This window comes from Panthera tigris, chromosome C1 (genome assembly GCF_018350195.1).
Source record: "Panthera tigris isolate Pti1 chromosome C1, P.tigris_Pti1_mat1.1, whole genome shotgun sequence".
NCBI lineage: Eukaryota > Metazoa > Chordata > Mammalia > Carnivora > Felidae > Panthera > Panthera tigris.
In genome coordinates, this window is record NC_056667.1 from 139,460,445 (window position 1) to 139,477,997 (window position 17,553).

Here is a 17,553-nt window from a genome sequence, read left to right on the forward strand (position 1 = left end):
TCACAATAGCATGTTTATCTTTTTTAAAGTCCGTTGGATACAGTAAGAACTACATTTTCTAAACAGGAACAAGCATTCACATTTGTAAATACAACTAAAATACTATTGCTTGAAATGTTTAAGCTATGGTTTAGAAATTATAGGAAATATTAAAGAAGAAAATCCGAAAAATTTTCAGCATTTTTTCAATTTGTAGTTGGTAACAACACAGATAAAAAATATTGCTTAGTGAGCTACCTCAGCAGTCTTGATGAAAATTTTGGGATGACCAACAAATTTTTGAGATTAAGCTATGATAGGCAAAATTCCAGAAAATGACTTATTTTTTATGTTTTCTGAAAAATTTTAGTGTTGTCTCAGAAACATCAATAAGCTTATCTACAAAGAATATTCCTGAGATGGCTAAAGTTGGTGTTCGACTTGTTTGAAAAGTTACAAAGTTGCATACCTGGTAGGAATATGAATCTTACATTTAAAAATCACACTATTTATTGGGATAAGTCTGGGCTACAATATTTGAGAATTGGCTACATAATGGACATAGTAATTAACATTGTAAACTGAAATCTTTCCCATATTTTGATCTTTGAACTGGATGCACAATAAGGAAATTGCTGTACTACACGAAGCTAGGTAGTAAGAGGACGAAAGCATTTTTTACACTATTGGGAAAAAATTAATTTGCTCATGTCTTCCAAGAAGAAAAATTCCTGTGGAGGCTTCTTAATGAAAAATAGATCCACATTTTCTTTCCTGGTTTAAAGGATAACCTAACAAGGGTTCTTTGAATATTTCTACACAAAGGAATTCATATTAATTACAAATGTTTACAATTTGATTTTCTCATTTATTTCTACTGAAAGCATGTTGTATTAGTTTCTGGTAGCTGTTGTAACAAATTACTGCAAATTTGGTGACATAACAGAAAATTTATTCTCTCACAGTTCTGGAGTTCAGATTTCAAAATCAGTTTTAGTAGGCTGAAATCAAGATGTCAGTGGGGTCATGTTCCCTTAGAAGACTCTAGGGGAGAATCTGTTCCTCATCTCTACCAGCTTCTGGTGGCCTCCCGCAAGCTTCAGGTTGTGGCTGCATTACTCCGATCTCTGCTTCTGTGATCACATGTCTCCTCTTTTTCCGTGTCTTTAGTCTTCCTCTGCCTCTCTTATAAGGATACACATAAAGGCATTTAGGATCCAACCAGACAATCCAAAATAATCTCCCTATCTCAAGATTCTTAAAAGCTGCAGAGACACTTTTTCCAAATATAGTCATCTTCCAGGGGTTAGAATGTGTTATCTTTGGAGCCACCATTTAGCCCACTACACTTGTCTCTGGTAAATCATTGTCTTTAGGAAATAAAAATATGGTCCATTTTTCCATGCTGAAATCCATTTCAATAAATAAAAATAAATTGCTGAATTACATTTCTGACATTAAAAAGAAAATGACTTTCAAAAACGGTTTTATAGTTGCAGACCTTATGAAAATGAAGTAAAATTGATTAACTTTCTTTCTCAATCAATACTGATAGTCTGAATGAAGAAATACAACTGGAAATTGCTCAACTAAAGAACAAAACAGCACTGAAAATTAAATCTGTCACTGTTGGAATACTAGATTTCTGAAATATCTTAGGAGTAATTATCCTGAACATAAAAGGGACCATTCATGGAATCTTTCCATGTTCAAAGTATATATCTTTGGAAACAGATGTTTTACAGTATGAAACAGAATAAAAATAAATATCATTCTCAGTTAACATTTTCTAGGATGAATTATTTATTGCATACCATAACTTGAATATTAGATCTCAATGAATATCTTGGTGTAGATGTAAATGTGTAGTTTCCAGTTAAAAATCAATGTAATGACAATGAAGAAAGAAAAACTTAATAAGTAGAAGTCTGTATTCAACTTCTATATTTAATTTTTTAAATTTGAAATATACTCCAGTAAAATGCATGGTTGAATTATCTTGTGTGCTATTATAGGATAGTTTAACAAAAATATGGCAATCTTTATTATGTGTGTGGTAATTGATATTTTCACATATTCTGCCTTCTGACTTTTCTCATTTGTTACATTATCTGCCTATGTAGACTCTGTGTGGTTTTGAATTTGTATCTCCCTGGCTTGTGTCTTCTTCCTCATAGGTAAGATAAATTGTTTTAAAACACCTTTTCTGGTTCTTAAGAATAATTAAAATAAATTACTTTAAGAATTTAAAATAATATTAGTAATAAAAGAATATTTTTTAAACTTCAATTCCAGTATAATTAACATACAGTGTTACATTAGTTTCAGGTGTACAATATAGTGATTCAACAATTCTATACATTACTCGATGCTCATCATGATAAGTGTACTCTTAATCTCCTTCAACTATCTCCCCCATCCCCCCATCCACCTTCCTTCTGGTAACCATCAGTTTGTTCTCTACAGTTAAGTCTGTTTTTTGGTTTGTCTCTTTTCTTCTTTGTTCATTAGCTTTGTTTCTTAAATTCTACATATGAGTGAAATCATTTGGCATTTGTCTTTCTCTGGCTGACTTATTTTGCTTAGCATTATACCCTCTAACTCCATCCATGTTGTTGCAAATGGCAAGATTTCATTCATTTTTATGGCTGAATAATATTCCATTATGTGTGTGTGTGTGTATGTATGTATACATGCATACACACACACACACACACACACACACACACACACACACACCCCACATCTTTGTTCATTCATCTATCAATAGACTTGGGCTGCTTCCATTATTTGGCTATTGTAAATAATGCTGCAATAAACATATGGGTACATATATCTTTCAAATTAGTGTTTTCGTATTCTTTGAGTAAATACCTAGTAGTGCAATTGCTGGATTATAGAGTAGTTTTATTTGTAATTTTGTGAGTGACCTCCATGTTTTGCCTGTGACAACCAGTTTGCATTCCCACCAGGAGTGCACTAGAGTTTCTTCTTCCCTACATCCTTGTCAACACTTGTTGTTTCTTGTGCTCTTAGTTTTAGCCATTCTAACAGGCATGAGGTTATATCTCATTGTGGTTTTGATTTGCATTTCCCTGATGATGAGTGACATAGAGAATCTTTTCATGCATCTATTGGCCATTTGTATGTCCTGTTTGGAGAAATGTCTGTTCATGTCTTCTGCCCTTTGTTTTTTTTTTGTTTGTTTGTTTTTTGTTTTTGTTTTTGTTTTTGTTTTTTTAGAGAGAGAGAGTGGCAGAGAGGGGCAGAGAGAGAGGGAGAGAGAACCCAGATGCCCCTCTTCTGCCCATTTTTAAATTGAATTATTTATGGGGCACGTGGGTGGCTCAGCTGATTAAGCACTCAACTCTGTTTTGGCTCAGGTCATGATCTCACAGTTCTGTGCTGATAGCATGGAGGCTGCTTAGGCTTCTCTTTCTGTCCTTCTCTCTCTATCCCTCCCCCACTTGGGCTCTCCCTCTCAAAATAAATAAATAAACTTTAAATTGAATTATTTATTTATTTATTTATTTATTTATTTATTTATTTATTGGCATTGAGTTGTATAAGTTTATTATATATTTTGGACACTAACCCTTTATCAGTTATGCCATTTATGAATATCTTCTCCCAGTCAGTAGGTTGTCTTTTCATTTGTTGATTGTTTCCTTTGCCGTGTAGAAGCCTTTTATTTAGATGTAGTCCCAACAGTTTATTTTGGACATATCTAGAACAATATTAAAATGTTGCTATGGCCACTATCAGATACATTACTGCCTGTGCTCTTTTGTAGGAGTTTTATGATTTCAGTCTCATGTTTGTCCTTAATCCATTTTGAGTTTATTTTTGTGTATGGTGTAAGAAAGTGGTCCAGTTTCCTTCTTTTGCATGTAGCTGTCCAGTTTTCCCAACAGCATTTGTTGAAGAGACTGTTTTTTTTTCCTATTACATATTCTTGCCTCCTTTGTCAAAGATTAATTGACAATATAATTGTGGATTTATTTCTGGGCTTCTCTTCTGTTCTGTAGATCTCTGTGTCTGTATTTGTGCCAGTACCATAGTGTTTTGATTGCTACAGCATTGTAGTATATCTTGAAATCTGAGATTGTGATACTTCCAGTTTTGTTCTTTTTCAAGATTGCTTTGGGTATTCAGGGTCTTCCATGGTTCCATACAAATTTTAGAATTATTCTTGTTTCTTGAAGAATGCTGTTGGTATTTTGATAGTAATTGCATTGAATCTGTAGATCACTTTGGGTAGTATAGACATTTTGAAAGTGTTTGTTCTTCCAATCCATGAGTATGGAATATCTTTTCATTTGTTTGTGCTGTCTTCAATTTCTTTCATCAGTGTTTTATAGTTCTCAGAGTGCAGGTCTTTTATCTCCTTGGTGAAGTTTATTCCTAGGTATTTTATTATTTGGGGTGCAATTATAAATGAGATTTTTTTCTTAATTCTTCTTTCATTATTAGCTTATGGAAATACAAGGAGTTTCTGTATATTGATTCTACATCCTGTGACCTTACTGAATTCATCAGTTCTAGTAGTTTTTTTTGTGGAGTCTTAGGGTTTTCTATATACAGTATCATGTTAACTGCAAATAGTGAAACTTTTACTTCTTCCTTACCAATTTTTATGTCTTTTGTTCCTTTCTGTTGTCTGATTTCTGTGGGTAGGACTTCCAGTGCAATGTTGAATAAAAAGTGGTGAGAGTGGACTTTCTTGTCATGTTCTTGATCTTAGGGGAAAGGTGCTTAGTTTTTCACCATTGAGTATATGTTAGCTGTGCATTTTTCATATATGGTCTATATTATGTTGAGGTATGTTCCTTCAAAACCTACTTTGTTGAGAGTTTTTATCATGAAACGATCTTAGGCTTTGTCAAATGCTTTTTCTGCATTATATTGAAATGATAATGGTTTTTCTTCTTTCTCTTGTTGATGTAATGTATCATGTTGACAGATTTATGAATATTGAACCATGCTTGAATCCCAGTAATAAATCCCACTAGATGATACTGAATGATTTTTTAAAATGTATTGTTGGATTTGGTTTGCTAATATTTTGTTGAGGATTCTTGCATCTATGTTCATCAGACATACTGGCCTGTAGTTTTCTCTTATTTTTATTTTTTTGTTGTTGCTGTTGTTTTGTTTTGTTTTTGTTTTTGTTTTGTTATTGTTGTTGTGTCTTTAGCTGGTTTGGGTATCAGGATAATGCTGGCCTCATGAAATGAATTTGGAAGCTTCACTTCCTCATCTGGTTTTTGAATAGTTTGAGAAGAATAGGTATTAACTCTTCTTGAAAGGTTTGGTAGAATTCGCCTGGGAAAGCGTCTGGTCCTGGACTTTTGTTTGTTGAGCGTTTTTTGATTGATGATTAAGTTTCATTGCTCATAATCAGTCTGTTCAAATTTTCTATTTCTTCTGGATTCAGTTTTGGCAGGTTATGTTTCTAGAAATTGATCCATTTTTTCTAAGTTGTACAGTTTTTTGGCATATAATTTTTCACCATATTCTCTTAGTCCTTTGTATTTCTGTGGTGTTGGTTTTATTTCTTCTCTTTCATTTCTGATATCGTCTATTTGAATCCTGTGTCTCTCTATTATTTTGTTTTATTTTTTTATTATTTTTATTTATTTTTTTTTTCATGGGTCTGGCTAAAGTTTTTTCAATTGTGTTGATCTTTTCAAAGAACTAGCTCCTGGTTTAATTGATCTGTTCTATTGCTTTTTGAGTTTCTATTTCATTTATATCTGCTCTAATCTTTATTATTTCCTTATTTGTGCTGGTTTAGGGTTTTGTTTGTTTTGTTTTTTCCTCCTTTAGGTGTAAGGTTGGGTTGTTTATTTGAGATTTTTCTTGCTTCTTGAAGTAAGCTTATATGGCTATAAACTTCCTTCTTAGAATAACTTTGTTGCATTCCAAAGATTTTGGAACATTGGGTTTTCATTTTCATTTGTCTCCATGTATTTTTTAATTTCTTCTTTGATTTCTTGGTTGATTCATTCATTGTTTAGTAACAAGTTATTTAACCTTCATGTATTTGTGTTCTTTCCAGATATTTCCTTGTGGTTGATTTCTAGTTTCATAGCTTTGTGATCAGAAAAATTACATAGGATAATTTCAATCTTTTGAATTTGCTGAGACTTGTTTTGTGGCACACTATATGATCTATTCTGGAGAATGTTCCACGTGCACTTTAAAAGAATGTGCATTTTGTTCTCTGAGGATGGAACGTTCTGAATATATCTCTTAGGTCAATCTGGTCCAATGTGTCATTTAAAGCCACTGTGTCCTTGATGACTTTCTGTTTGGATGATTTATCCATTGGTGTAAGTGGGTTGTTAAAATACTCTACTAATATTGTATTACTATTGATTACTTCTTCTATGTTTGTTATTAGCTGCTTTATGTATTCGGGTGTCTTCATGTTGGGTGCACAAATATTTTAAATTGTTATATCTTATTGTTGGATTGTCTCCTTTATGATTATATTGTGTACTTCTTTGTTTCTTATTACAGTCTTTGTTTTAAAGTCTGTCTTGTTCATTATAAATATTGCTACCCTGGCTTTCTTTTCACTTCCATTTATATGGTAAATGCTTTTCTATACCTTCACTTTCAAACTGCATTTTTCTTTAGGTCTGAAATGAGTCTCTTGTGGGCAGCATATAAATGGGTCTAGTTTGTTTATCCATTTTATCATCATATGTCTTCTGATTGAAGTGTTTAGTACATTTACATTCAAGTAATTAATAGGTATGTACTTATTGCCATTTTGTTACTTGTTTTCTGTTTGTTTTTGTAGTTCTCTGTTCATTTTTTCTCTTGGTTTCTTCTCTCATGGTTTGCTGGCTCACTTTAGTGATAAACTTGGATTCTTTTCTCTTTATTCTTTGCATGTCTATTACCAATTTTTGGTTTGTGGTTACCATTAGATTTATATATGACATCTTATGCATATAGCAGTCTATATTAAGTTGATGGTCACTTAAGTTTGAATCCATTCTTTACTCCTCTCCCCACACCCACACATTTTAGGTATATGGTATCATAATTTATATCCTTTTATTTTGTGAATCCCTTGACTTGCTTTTATATATATACTTTTTTTTAATGTTTATTTTTGAGAGAGAGAGAGAGAAAGACATAGTATGAGTGGGGGGTAGGCAGAGAGAGAGAGAGGGAGACATAGAATCCAAAGCAGGTTCCAGGCTCTGAGCTGTCAGCACAGAGCCTGATGCGGGGCTCAAACTCAGGAACTGTGAGATCATGACCTGAGCCAAAGTCTGATGCTTAACCAACTGAGCCACCGAGACTCCCCATATATATACTTTATTGTGCTTCCTACCTTCTTACTCTTACTTGAGATCTCTTCTTTATACTCAAAAAAATCCCCATTAACATTTTTTGTAGGGCTTGTTTAGTGGTAATTAATTCCTTTAACTTTTGTTTGTCTGGGAAACTCTTTATCTCTCCTTCTTTTCTGAATGACAGCTTTGCTGGATAGAGTATTCTTGGTTGCAGGGTTTTTTGCTTTTAGCACTTTGAGTATATCATGCCACTGTATTCTGGCCTGCAATGTTTCTGTTGAAAAGTCAGCTGATAGCTTTATGGGGTTTCCTTTGTATGTGACTTTTCTGTTACTGCTTTTAAAATTCTCTCTTTATCACTACTTTTTGCCATTTTAATTACTGTTTGTCTTGGTATGGACCTCCTTGGGTTGATTTTATTGGGGACTCTCTGTGCCTTCTGGATTTCCTTCCCCAGCTTCAGGAAGTTTTCAGCTATTATTTCTTCAAGTAAATTTTCTTCCCTCTTTTCTCTTTCTTCTCCTTCTGGGATCCCTATAGTGCAAATGTTACTACTCTTAATGGAATCATTGCATTCCCTAAGTCTATCTTTATTCATCCTTATTTTTTTCTCTCTCCTGTTTGGCTTTATTGTTTTCCATTACTCTGCCCTCCAGAATGCTGATTCATTCTTCTGTTTTCTCTAGTCTATTCTTTATGTCATCTAGTATATTATTAATTCAACTATTGAGTTCTACATATCTGGTTCTTTTTTGTTTTCTATCTCCTTATTGAGGGTCTCACTGAGGGCCTCAACTCCACTCTTTTCTCAAGTCATGAGCATCTTTATGACCATTACTTTAAATTCTCAATTAGACATATTACTTATCTGCATTTCATTTAGCTATCTTGCTTGATTTTGTCCTGTTCTTTCACTTGGGATATATTCCTCTGTCTCCTTATTTTGTTTACCTCTCTGTATCTGTTTCTATGTGATAAGAAAGTCAGCTATGTCTCTTGCTCCTGAAAGTAGTATCCTTATGAAGAAGAGGTCCTATAGTTCCCTGTCCCCTGTTCACCTGAACCTGGCACTAGGGGGTGTCTCCCATATGTGTTGTATGAACCCTACTGTTGTGGCTAAGCCACATTTCCCTTCAGTCCAGTAATCTGCAATGGCTCTCTTTGCCTGTTGTGGGCAGGGTTTAGTCCCTTTGTTATTAGTGGGCCAGTCTGGGGCTGACTTGGCTTGAGTTGGGTCAGAGCAGATATTTGCCAGTGATGCAGTAGCACCAAACTTCAGGGTGCTTTCCCTGTTTTGTCCCTTGAAGTTTTCATTGGTGGACAGAGCCTGCAGTAAGACCCAATATCTTCCCCCAGCCCATTGCTGGGGACAGAGTCAGAATAGTTTGTGTGGTTATCTTCCCCCACTACAAAGTGACTTCTGTCATTTTGTAGTGGTGCTGGCTACTGTCAGCTTGCACACTGCCACACTTGTAGCACCACTTTGGATGGGCTCTGGCCAAGGGCATTTGGAGGGGGCAGGACCATAGGAGAATGGTGAGAAGAGGCAGGGTGCACTCTACCAAGCTAGGTGGTGAGTGCTGACACTGCACTGGTTCTCACAGGTATCTGTGTGCCTAGGCTGGGGGATAGGGGAAGGCAATGCCATCTTCTAGCTCCTTTGCTTATAGAGAAGCCTGCTAAGGCCCCTGCCCCTCCAGCATATGCTCTGAGATGAGTAAACAAGTCTCCCTCTAGTATACCCCAGACTTTTTTCAAAATGTTGTTTCTGTATCTCCGTGGGGCTGTTTGTTGTGTTGTCTCTTTATGAGTGGGGACTCAGTTTCCTCTCACCCTCCTGGCTATTCCAGAGCCAAGTAGGCTAATTTTTAAAATTCCAGGTTATAAACTATGCTGATGGTAAGAACTTGTGAACTTTGGCCCCTCTGGTTTTCAAAGCCAAATGTTATGGGTATTCATGTTCCTTGTACAGGTTCTTTGTGCATGGGCTGCTTTGTGCAAGGGTCTTTTTCTCTACCTTCTCTGTGCCCATGGCATCCCTGTCTCCTGCAGATAGTCCCATGGGTCTGTTTAGTTCCAGACTCATATCTTTTTCCATGTGGCCTCCTCTCTACATTTAGCTGTGGTGAGTCTATTCTGCCAATCTTTGGATCCTTTTCTGGTGTGTGTGTGTGTTTACACTGATGAGGTGTTATATGCCTGTATCCATGGGATGAGATGAACTTTGGATCTCCCTGCCATCTTCTTCATAAGTCCAGTTCTTAAGAATAACTTTAAGGGTTTTTTTTCTTCCTCAGTTTACTGTAGTCCTATGTTTAAAGGCAATGCTAGCTGCTGCATAAATCCCTATGCCTCAGTGGCTTAACAAAATAGAAATGTGCCTCAGTCACATAAACAAAATGGATATTTCTGATGGGTGGGTGTCTTCCCTACAAGGAGTGATACAGGGACCATTTCCTTCCATCTTTGGGCTCTAATGTTTTCAAAACAGTTTCCACATTGCTACAGAAGAGGAGGAGGAAGATATGGGAGGTTTTCTAGGCCAGTCCGGGAAAGTGGTGACCCTCTTTTCTTTTACATCTTACTTTCTAGAACTCTTTCACATGACCACTCTTAAATGCAAGGAAATGTGCAAATTTTCATCTAGCTCTCCTCTTAGTAAGGGGAAGAAATGGACTGGTGAATATCCCACTGTCTGTCCACAACTTTTTTCCCTCATCTAAGAACAACTAGAACAGAACAAAGAAACAAAGAAAAAAAAAAAACCCTAGAAATAAAAACAGTAGTTCAGTCTTCAATGAAACAAGAAAATGACCAAATCATAAATCATAAATTTTATATCATATCTGATCAGTGACACTACAGAGACCAAAACTGGCAAGAATGCTAAGAATTGGTCCATACTTTTAAGGTCTTAGATTGGGCCTCATGCTTTCCTGAAAGAAGTAGTCACAACAACCAAAAGCATAGAATTGAATGACAAAATTTAGGGTCAAGAACAGGCATTGAAGAAAATGTCCCTGTAGAAACCCAGTTCATTCTGCCTGATAGCAAGAGACGAGCAGCTGCAGTAGATATTCATTAATAAACAATTTTTATTGCTAACCCTGCTTCCCTTAAGGAAACCACAGGAAATGAAGCAAATATTTTTTTGAAAGTAAAGTAATCATAAATAAATGGTAATGCAAACACATATGACAAGAATAGAGGAGTTTCTCAAAGAAAAAGAAGGGTTCAAATAGAGGAGTCTCACTTTTCTCAAACAAATTATAGGCAACATAATTGCTTTTTTTCTTTGTTTTTAGTGATTAATGATTATGTTTGGGGGAACATGGTAACAATCTCTGTGGGACATTTGCCTTAAAATATGTGTTTATTAAATACTAACCTCAACAGGATAATACATTTTCATTGATGCCTTCACATTTAAAAAGTGAGTAAAACTGATACATTGTTAATATTCTCAATTCATCACTTTATCAAAACTAACTCCTTTTCCTCTTTCACTTTTATTGAGATATATTTGACCCAGAGCACTGTATAAGCTTAACGTGTATAGCATAATGACTTGATGTACATATGCTGTGAAATGATTGACACAAGTTAGTTCAAATCTGTCATCTCATACAGATTTTTTTTTTTTTTTTTTTTTTTAGTTTTTCCTGGTGATGAGAACTCAGGATTACTCTCTTGGCAACTTTGAAATATATTATACAGCATGTTAGCTAAATAGTCATCATGTTGTACATGACATCCCTAGTACTTATTTATCTTATGATGAAATTTATACCTTTTCACCACTTTCATCCAAATACCCTCCCCGCCCCCACCTGTGGTAACCATAAATCTGATTTTTTTCTATGAGTTTTTAAAAATATTTCACATGTATGCAAGAGATCATATAGTATTTGTCTTTCTCTGACATATTTCACTTACTATAATATCCTCAAGTCTATTCATTTTGCTACAAATGATAGGATTTCCTTCTTTTTTATTTTTTAATTTTTTAATGTTTTTTTTTTTTTGAGAGAGAGAGAGAGAGCATAAGCAAAGGAGGGGCAGAGAGAGAGGGAGACACAGAATCCGAAGTAGGCTCCAGGCTCTGAGCTGTTAGCACAGAGCCTGATGCGAGTCTTGAACTTGCAGACTGTGAAATCATGACCTGAGCCAAAGTCTGACGCTTAATCAACTGAGCCACCCAGGTGTCCCAGGATTTCCTTCTTTTTTAAATGACTGAATGGTATCCCACCATGTACATATATCTATATAGATACTAATGTATCATATCACTTTTTCTCATTACTTTTTAGAAGGGAACTTTAACAGCAGGTTAAAAGTTTCTGGCAAGAGATTATACAACAGAAAAATATGAAAAATTAACTGGTAGGACTTAGCAAAGAAATGAAATACAATGGAATGGAATGAGATACAATTGAAGCATACAAGATAAAAACAGTTCTGATGGGGGCGCCTGGGTGGCGCAGTCGGTTAAGCGTCCGACTTCAGCCAGGTCACGATCTCGCGGTCCGTGAGTTTGAGCCCCGCGTCAGGCTCTGGGCTGATGGCTCAGAGCCTGGAGCCTGTTTCCGATTCTGTGTCTCCCTCTCTCTCTGCCCCTCCCCCATTCATGCTCTGTCTCTCTCTGTCCCAAAAATAAATAAACGTTGAAAAAAAAAAATTAAAAAAAAAAAAAAAAAAACCAGTTCTGATGTTAAAGTCACACTTAAAGTAACAAAAATAGAATCAACATGACTGAAAACACCATGGACATAGTAACAGATGAGATCCTGAAGACGAAGACAAAAGTAATGGGAGAGAAAAAAAATAATCCAAGTTATAGTATAAGAAAACTCTACTGAAATAATAACAGAAAACTCTACTGAAATAATAACAGAGAGGAATCTGTAAATATTAAAGGCTAAGCCTGCCATCCAAAAAGTATTCATTGTGAATTGTGAATTCCTGAACTTAATGATTTTTTTTAAAAAAAGCTGTATAGGAATCCAAGCAGAAAAGGGAAATAATGCACAAGGAAGAAATGGAGGTCATCCTCAGACTTTTTACACAACCACATTCTCAGCCACAAGATAGGTACCAGTGTCTAAAAATTATGGGAGAAAGCATGACCCAGTAAATTCATACCTCAACTAATTTTATAAAGGCAACAGGAAGACATTCTCAAGCATGGCTGCAATCAGGAATTAAGACAACTGTGAAGATCTCTTGAAAAAAATGAGAAGATGATAAAATTCAACTTATCAAGAGATACATTAAAATTAAGAATTTGAAAAGATGTGGTTTAAAGACTGGTATTGTACTAATGTTGAATAATTAATGTATTCCTGTATTAGGTTTGCTGTAGTAATAAACAATATATCTGTCAGGGGCTTAACCAAACAAGGCTTATTTTTTCCCATGTAATATGTCTTTGAAGGTCAGCATGAGCTTCATCTGTAGATAGGGAGCTGAAGTGACAGAAGCTGCATCAGCTCTGAGCTGTACCATCTGGAACATGCATCCTAAGCAGTTGTTAAGGTGTGAGACAAGAGACAGGAATTGAACATAGTCTTGTCATTGCCTCAGCCCAGGATTGACATGTGTCACTTTGCTCATAGTTCTTGGACAGAAATAGTCCACAGCCCCCTGCAAGGAGGCTGGGAAATGGAGGCACAGCAATGAAATATTTGATGCCATTATAGTCTCTTCTGCAGTTGGTGAGCACAGAATTTACTTAAAAATACATTTAAGAATCAATAACTAGGAATTATGGCAAGAGAACAGAATACAAATCTTGTAGAAATAACAACCAAAAGTGGAGAGATAGGGGAATGGAATTGGGGGAATGTGGAAATGTGCTAATATTTTTATCAGGATAAAATAATGTTTAAGGTTGGAATATATAAAACTATGAATAATTCCAATTATTTAATGTTGTCATATACATACTTTTTTTAACTTTAGAAATATTTTAGGAACCAATATCCTTAGCAATGAAAAAACATTTATCAGAATGTGAACATTTCCTTCAATGCCACTTGCTCCATTTTTGCTTTTAAATTCTAGGAAAATTAAGGATAATGCATTTATTTAAAATAATGTTTATCTTACCTCATTTATTTTTTTTTTACAATATATGAAATTTATTGTCAAATTGGTTTCCATACAACACCCAGTGCTCATCCCAAAAGGTGCCCTCCTCAATACCCATCACCCACCCTCCCCTCCCTCCCACCCCCATCAACCCTCAGTTTGTTCTCAGTTTTTAACAGTCTCTTATGCTTTGGCTCTCTCCCACTCTAACCTCTTTTTTTTTTTTCCTTCCCCTCCCCAATGGGTTTCTGTTAAGTTTCTCAGGATCCACATAAGAGTGAAACCATATGGTGTCTGTCTTTCTCTGTATGGCGTATTTCACTTAGCATCACACTCTCCAGTTCCATCCACGTTGCTACAAAAGGCCATATTTCATTCTTTCTCATTGCCACGTAGTATTCCATTGTGTATATAAACCACAATTTCTTTATCCATTCATCAGTTGATGGACATTTAGGCTCTTTCCATGATTTGGCTATTGTTGAGAGTGCTGCTATAAACATTGGGGTACAAGTGCCCCTATGCATCAGTACTCCTGTATCCCTTGGGTAAATTCCTACAGTGCTATTGCTGGGTCATAGGGTAGGTCTATTTTTAATTTTCTAAGGAAACTCCACACTGCTGTATCTTACCTCATTTAAAAATTATTTCTTTATATATGCTTATCCATTTCTCTTTCTTCTGAATATACTCCTAAGGAAAATGTTTGGTTTGATCTTCAAAGTTAACAATGCTTGTTTTCAGTTCATGGAATTTAATTTTTTTATATTAGTCCTTTTCAGTTTTATTTGGAATAAATTTTAAAAAATGGGAATGTATCATTTCTACTTCAGAATGTGAGGTCACCATTTTTGAGGAAATGTTAGTGTAGATTTCTAGTTTTTAACTTATAAATTTGAAAAGAGTGTACACACATATGTTGGGACATATATGTCTGTAGATATAGATATACATAGATATGGATAACAGAAACATAATAAATGTATAGGTTGTTTACAGAAGGATTTTTGGAGTATATAAGTAAAATATAGAACAGCAGTGACAATATGATCTATTTGGAGATTTTCATGTGTGTGTGTGTTTTATGTGCATATAGAGGCATTAAAGCTATTTGGCAGACTATCAAAATGTTGAATGATTCTCTCTGGGTGTTAAGGTTATACACAAATAGTATTTTTTTTTCATTTGCCTTTCCTAATTTTACAAGTTAGCATGAATTACTTGTGCAATTAAAATATTTTTTGAAAAAAAAGTATCAATTTATATTCCTGGAGAGGTTGAGAAAAATATCTATGGTTTTTAAGAAGTGCTCGGTTTCCTACCTACTTTGTACATAAAAACTTGCAAAGGTAAATTAGGTAAGTTAACCTGGTTCCCTGGTGTTGTAAATCATTAATGTTTTTACACGGGTGAAGCAAAAAATTGCATAGCAAATAAAAGTATTAGAACTCTCTGCAGAAAGTTTCCATTTTCTTTATGCTTTTCTTAATAGGAAATGTTTTAGTTGATATGAATGAGCAAGGAAATTTTCCCAGCTGTTCAGTACCAAGAAATTCTATGAAATCTCATCAGGCCAACCTATTTGTTCTCCTTTTCATTTCTATTGCACTGTGGTTTGCATTATTATTTACCAACTACATTACAGTTTGCTTCTCTCTTCAACTATGTCCAGCTTTTTTTCACGTGAGGATTTCTTTTTTTGTCAAATGCTAGTAATTCATTCATCCAATTTCTGTGTGAAGGATGTATAGCTACATAGCAATCTCAAAGCCGAGGGAGAATGTCAAAGGTGTTTCTTAATCTGTTTTACAAATGATTATAACAGCTGAGAAATAAGTCAAGGACAGGAAATCACCTTCTTCAACTAAGAATTTATTGTCCATTTAGGTCTAAGAAAAATCTTAGCCCGGTGGGGATGGTTACATTTTCTTTTATTTTATGGTTAGAAGATTTAGAAGAGACACGCAAAAGACAAGTGTTGAGAGTATTGTATGAACATTTCCAGTTTAGACAGCTGGGGTTTTTAGAGGAATGCTGCTATAGGAAGACATGGAAATAGCCAGATAAATTCTATTTGGAATTTGTGGGGTTTTTTTCTCTTGAAAAGCTTTATTATTTAATGATTTAAGATGGTATTATGTGGTATTAGATAGAGCCTTTACTTTCCACACATGAGACAAGAAGCAATAGTACAGAAATGCATCATAGATATGGGAAGGAAAGTTTTATTTTTATAAGATTGCTTTTTATGGATGAAAAGTATTCTTGGAATATGACATATATTTAAATATAAACATACGTAAATTGTCTTTTAAAATTCCAAAAATTGGTAATTTTATGAACTCTAGGCTAAGAGGGTTTTTTTTGTTTGTTTGTTTCGTTTTTTGTTTTTTTGTTGTTGTTGTTGTTTTTCCCACAAAAGGAAATGGGATTTGTGTGTTTCCCTTCAAATCCTCTCAACCCTACTTTGGCTCCAGCCATTGCTGCCCCAACTAGTTCTACACCTGCTTTGACCAGCTTTGCACAGGTGTAACATGGCAAAATCTTTCTTGGACCTACACAATGCATCTACCTATCACCTGCCCCAGGGCTTCTCCAATAAAGTGATATGGGATACCTGGAGGAATTCATCTGGCACTCAGGCATATACAACAGGATGTTAATGTCCAATGGTCACCCTTGATGAGTAGAAGATAGAATCCAAAGGGTAAATGTGTTTGCCTTCATTCTCTCAAAGGACAGTTCAGAGACTTACCAAATAATGCTTCGCAAAGGGTCTGATTGGCTCCTTGCAGTGGTGTCGAGTAAAATTGGCATATTGTCCTTTCCTTTTCACTTGCCCTTTTCCTTATTCTTCCCCTCTGAGGCCACTTTCCAACTAAAGTATCCACATTCAAAACTCTGGCTCAGGCTGTGTATTTGAAGAAACCCAGATTAAAACAGAGATACCAAAAGCAGTCCCAGAAAGCTATCAGGATGGGATTTTGGAACTGGCAATAAGGACCAATTGCTGACTGTAAGAGATATGGGCCTAACCTCTTAGGAGTTTTTCACATATTTGATAATAATTCTTTTAAAAAACTCACAATATTACTAATAAATTATATAACGATATACATTTCTAGTCTATCAATAATAAAAATGTATCCACTATGCTAGAACAAAACACTGAAATAGCTTTCTATTTTGTCTGTAGAAAAGTTTACAGAATTATCATGTGAAGAAGCAATCCAAAAATATGCTGCCATAAAAAGTAAGATTAGGGGCGCCTGGGTGGCTCAGTCGGTTAAGCATCCGACTTCGGCTCAGGTCATGATCTCACGGTCAGTGAGTTCGAGCCCCGCGTAGGGCTCTGTGCTGACAGCTCAGAGCCTGGAGCCTGTTTCAGATTCTGTGTCTCCCTCTCTCTCTGACCCTCCCCCGTTCATGCTCTGTCTCTCTCTGTCTCAAAAATAAATAAACGTTAAAAAAAATTTTTAAAAAAGTAAGATTAATAGTAAGATTATAGAGGTGTGGTTGGGCATAAATATTGTAGGGTTTTTTCCTGGTGTTTTGTGACACTATTTCAGGAGTTGATAAGTGCACTGAGATGGTCTAATTTGAATCTCAGATCTTATGATAGTGATAGGTCATTTTTGTTGGATTCAAAGATGGAAGAATATTCCCCTTGCTACTGTTTTGCAACCATATGGAGGTTAAATAATGGAGCCAATACTGAACAGGTAATGCCTGAAAATTAAAAGAGATGATTTGAATCCTGGAATAAACCATATCTGAAACTACTGTTCCATAGCATGAGGCAATAAATTTTCCTTTTTTTAAAACAAGTTTGAGTTGGGTTTTCCATTACTCACAACAGAAAGCAAAGATAACAGGCATCGCTGTCCTCTTGAATACAATGGAAGGCAAAGCCTCTGGCTTTCTGAAATAAAAACCTTATCTAATAATTTCCAGTGTTATTTCAAACATGGTCCATAAGATCCTGAATAAATCTTACTTATTCTTCCTTTCTTAGCTTTCTCATCATTGCCTCAGGGAAAACTTTTCTGGTCTCCCTGATTTGCATTCTCATAGCAACCTGTATTGCCTTTTCATATTTAGATAGGGAGAGAGAGAGGCAGAGTGAGAGGGAGAGAGAAAGAGAGAGAGAGAGAGAGGGAGAGAGAAT